This window comes from Gekko japonicus, unplaced genomic scaffold (genome assembly GCF_001447785.1).
Source record: "Gekko japonicus isolate JY-2015 unplaced genomic scaffold, Gekko_japonicus_V1.1 scaffold1359, whole genome shotgun sequence".
In the NCBI taxonomy this organism is placed as follows: domain Eukaryota; kingdom Metazoa; phylum Chordata; class Lepidosauria; order Squamata; family Gekkonidae; genus Gekko; species Gekko japonicus.
In genome coordinates this window covers 488,062-493,347 of record NW_015174315.1, presented here as the reverse complement: position 1 = coordinate 493,347, position 5,286 = coordinate 488,062, and positions in this window count along the sequence as shown.

The following is a 5,286-nucleotide window of genomic DNA, read 5'->3' as shown; positions in this document are numbered from 1 at the left end:
GCAGGAGGGCAGGTGGTGTGAATGCACAGATGACCACTCAAAGATCACCAGTTACTGGTAAGCAACCTGTTTATCTTCTTCGTGGTCTCTGTGCTTCACACCAATGGGAGATTAGCAAGCAGTAGCCTACCTGGAGGTGGGTGCTATCAGGTGTTTACTGCTTAGCCGAAGATAAAATCTGACGTCCCATGTTGTCACCGGTGGTTTTGCGGATGTCTAGGGCGTAGTGCCTGATGAAGGTGTTAGGCGTGGCCCAAGTTGCGGCTTTGCAAATGTCTTGCAACTGGACTCCCTTGAGAAATGCAGTGGATGTCGCGACAGCTCTTGTGGAATGAGCCCGAAGAGGGCCTGGCAACGGCTGTTTCGACAGTAGGTAGCAAAGTTGTATTAGACCTACGATCCACTTGGATAAACGCTGGGCTGTAATTGGAGTGCCCAGGCGTCAGTGTCCAGAAAGGAACAGAAGTGCTTCCACTTGTAATCGTACGACTTACGGGAGGACGCTTTCCGAGAGCTCGTGAGGACCTCAATCACACGAGATGAGAATGCCGGGCCTGTATTCACCATGCAGTCAGCTTTAGCTGAAGAATGTTGTGGTGGAGAACAGGCGAATGAGACAGCTGGAGCAAGTCGGGGGACGGTGGGAATTGGTAATATATTCCGGCCGACAGTTCTAGGATTGTGGAGAACCACGGCTGTCTCGGCCACCAAGGCGCTATCAGGATGACGTTTGCGTTGTCCTCGAGAATCTTTCTGACTACTCTGAGGAGTAGTGGCAGGGGAGGAAACATGTAGAGGAGTGAGGTGGACCATGGGTAAAGGAGGCCGTCCCCGAGAAATAACGGGTCGCTGCCTCCCCGACTGCAGAAATGCTGGCATTTTGTGTTGTCTCTGGTTGCAAAAACGTCCACTTGGGGACCTCCCCACATGTGGAAGAGAGGAGACAGGTATGCGATGTTTAATCCCCATTCGTGTAGGCTGAGTCCCGAGCGGCTGAGTTGGTCCGCTTCCGTGTTCAGATGACCCGGAATGTGAACTGCGATGAGGTACCGACACTGTGCCTCCCTGCCTGTTGACATATGACAGAGCAGTTGTGTTGTCTGTCAGGATTGTGACACATTTTCCTGTGAGTAATGGACGGAAACTGGTAACAGCGTGTCATATGGCCATCAGCTCTAGATAGTTGATGTGACGAAGACTGGTACGCTCGTCCCACATGTCTCCTATGGAGAGTCCCATGGAATGAGCTCCCCATCCCTTCAAGGAAGCATCGGTCGTGACCGTTATCTCTGGAGATGTAGGGTGGAAAGGAGTCCCACAAAGGAGACTGGATGGCAGGGTCCACCATCGCAAGGTTTCCAGGACGCCTGGAGAAGGAGACAGCACAACCTTGTGTGGGTCCCTCGTTAAGTTGTAATTGCGGAGGAACCACAGTTGCAGCAGGTGCATTCTGAGCTTCGCAAAGACCAGGACCGCCGTTGTCGATGTCATAAGACCAAGCAACCGCTGGACTTGGAAGGCTGTTGCTGACAGTTGCGTACACACCAGGGTGGCCAGAGTGATGATATCTGCGGCCCGGTCTGGAGGTAGGTACGCCATGCAGGAGATGGAATCCAGGATGGCGCCGATGTACTGTATCCACTGTGTGGGACATAATTGGGACTTTGGATGATTGACCATGAGGCCAAGGGCATCTAGAAGGAACAGAGCTTCTTCGACGTTGGCAAGCAGTACCTGTCGCGATGAAGCTACCAGTAGCCGATCGTCTATGTACGGATAGACAGATATCCCTCTGAGTCATGGGAAGGCTGCAACGACAATCATCGTTTTTGTGAACACCCGCGGGGCGCTGGAGAGGCCGAAAGGAAGAGCCGTATATTGATAATGGTGTTGACCAATTGCAAATCTTAGGTATTGGCGGTGGGCGGGGGGGCTGGTAATATGGAAGTATGCATCTTGGAGGTCGAGGGTGGCCATCCAGACGCGTTCTTGGAGCAACAGTAGAATTTGTTGTAGAGACACCATGCGGAAGCGGTGGTAGGTTACGAACCTGTTCAGTTCTCTGAGGTCTAGAATGGGTCGAAGACCTCCATCTCTTTTCAGGACTGTGAAGTACCGGGAGTAGAATCCCGTCCCCTGGAGTTGAGATGGAACAGGCTCGATAGCTCCCTTTTGCAGAAGGAGGGACACCTCTTTGAGGAGAGGTGGGGAGGGTGATGTGAGGATGACTGTAGGTGTATAGGGGGTCTGATCGAACTGGACCCTGTAGCCCCGGGTTAAGATGGAGAGAACCCACTCATCCGAAGTGATGTGACGCCAGGAATGGATGAAGGGAAATAAACGGGTTTGTGCTGACTCGGGAACAGGGAAGTCAAAAGCTCTGTTTGGATGACTTGGCCTGCTTGGTATGGGACGTTTGCTGGGTAGGGCCAGCCTTCGTTCTTTGGAAGGAAGACTTTTGGCTACCGGAGTATGATCTTGGTCTCCATCTCGTATCTGGAGATTGAAGGACGAGACCATGTTCGCGTTTTGTTTGGGTGTTGGGTTGTGGAGGAGATCCGAGAGGCCTTAATGCTCTTGTCTAGGTCCTGCAACGAGGAATCCGTAGTTGCGTGAAAGAGGCCCAGACCATCAAAGGGCATATCTTCGACTAATGAACGAGTGTCGAAAGGGAGAGAAGTACTTCTCAGCCATGAATGTCGTCTAAGTGCCACCGCCGAAGCCATGGTCTTCGAGGAGGCTTCCAAGACATGCTTGGTCGTGGTTAGTTGTTGTTTGGCGACCACCATGCCTTCTTTTTGCAGCAGCTTAGTGGCATACAATTTGTCTTCAGGCAAATGTACCAGGAGATCGGACATCTGCTCCCATAGGGTATACTGGTACCGATTCATACATGCGAGGTAGTTTGATGCCTTCACAGCCAACGCTCCCGTTGAATAAAAACGGCAACCAAAAGCGTCTAACTTTTTACCTTCCCTGTCAGCAGGCGTTGAATGCGACTTTTTCGACTTTGACGATGAGGTGACAACTAATGAGTTAGGTTGTGGGTGGGAAAGTAGAAATTCTGCCTCAGGTTGCTGTATGCGATACATATGGTCTAATTTCTTAGTAGAGACGGGGGCGGACGACGGTTTTTGCCAAGGGGTTTTTGCGGCTTGTAGTAAGACGGATGACATGGGGAGTTCGATGACTGAGGACGTGTCCAGTTGGACAATATCATATAAGGAATCTATAGATTGTGGATCCTACTGGACAATTGACAATCCCAACGCATGGGTCATTCTTTTCGTGAGGTCGGTGTATGTAGACAAGTTATCCGACGGGGATATTGGAAGATTTTGGAAAACTTTGGTATTGGGAGACGAGTTGTCTGGCGACGTTGGGGCCTCGGAAGGTTCGGTATCGGAATCAGACTCAGAGGGCTCGGAAGAATCAGGTTCATCTGCCGGGGCAGGTAAAGGAGGTTGATGAGGGGGCTGGTGCAGGCGGCTGGACTGGTGCAGCCGGTGTGTGCTCCAGATGTTTTCTAGGAGTAGGAAGGGGTTGGATGGTAGATGTTCCCGACGGTGGAACATTGTCCGGTTGGGGAGGACGAGAGACCGTAGCGGATGGTCTATATCGCCTTGGAGAACAAGACCTGTGGGAAGATCGACAGGAGTATCTGTCCCAGTCAGTGTAACCCGCAGGGTTGAGCCAAGGCATAGGTGGATGGTAAGGACCATACAGATAACGGAGTTGCCTCTCATCCCACGACATCGGAGGTGGCATATACGACCTCGGGGAACGACTCCTCGACCTCGGACGTTGCGGGGAGAAATTTGAAGGAAGAGCATATGTGCCTCATCTACAATCAAAGGCGTCGATTCAGTCAGTAAACAGGGAGGACGACGCTCCACACTGGATCTCAAGTGTCGATGCTGACGGCTGTCGGTGTCGGGCGGCTCTGAGACGATCGAAGCCGACGAGCTCGTTGGACCAGGAGAAAACTCTGCACCCAATTGGTGACTTACGAGATCCGTGTGGTCGACGTCGGACAAGGCCATCCCCACCTGGTGGTCTGGGGAATCAAGCACAAGTACCGTTGCCTGTGACACGACCTGATTCTCCGGTATCGAATCAGTCGGTATCGAATCAGTCGGTATTGAAGTAGGTGGTGGTGGCGGAGGTGGTAGGGCGGGAGCTGTTGATACAGAACCCGAATCCTTTCTAGCCTGCTTCGACGATTTGACAACCGTCTGTGACGCCACCGCGGTCTACAACCTCTTAGCCTTCTTAGCAGGAGTAGATGCTGTGGAAGGAACGTTCGGTACCTTGGATTTCGAGCGATCGGTATCGGAAATGGATTTAGTCTTCGATGTCGACTTTTTCGGCACCGATGTGTCGGTAACGGAAGACAGAGTCATTGACGATGAAACCGGTGGGTCAGCCATCGGTTGGAGGGCTTTTTCCAGGAGGAAAACTTTTAAACGAGCTGCTCTATTCTTCCTGGTCTGATTGGAAAATTGAGCACAATGTTCGCAGGAGTCTGGATTGTGGGATTCCCCCAGGCAGAAAATACAGTACTTATGACCGTCCAGAGGAGCCAATTTACTCCCGCAGCCTCTGCAACGATTAAAAAATCCCCACTTTTTCTTCTTTCCAGTCGTTTTTTCCATAGACTGAGAGACGTTGAAAAGTCTAACCGGGAAGAAGGGGGGGGGGGCAATGGCCCGAAGGCCTGAGGTAAAGTTACCTCAGATGACAAAAATCAAAAATTCTCCTCTTTTTTTTTTAAACAACGTGAGGAAAGGAAACTGAACTGAAACTGAGAGAAAAAAACAAGAGCCAATCGCTAAAAAGTGACGAAAACAGCGATCTGACCAGACCGATCGAAGAAAGGGTCTGCTCAGCGCGGCGGTAAGGAAAGAACTGGCGGGATGTCCGCACCTGTCCCTCTGGGCATGCGCAGTGGGGCTCCTGCGCATGCCCGGAGGGGCTAGGCGTGAAAATCCGTTAAAAGAGCTTGCTACAGCACCGGCAGATTCAGCGCAGGCGCTCTAGATCCCATTGGTGTGAAGCACAGAGACCATGAAGAAGATCTGCTGCTGCCCACTACCAAAGCAGTCATCACAGTTATAAAACTAAACTGGTTTTCACCCGAGTTTCCCATGAGAAAGATTTCACCAAAGATGCAGAGACACCACTCCATACATAGCAACAGCTAATGGTGTTTTTTAAACTGAATGATGGAAACTCAGGTTCTGTGTGGATGCTGGTCTTTTTTTTTATTTGTACAAGGAGCTCTGA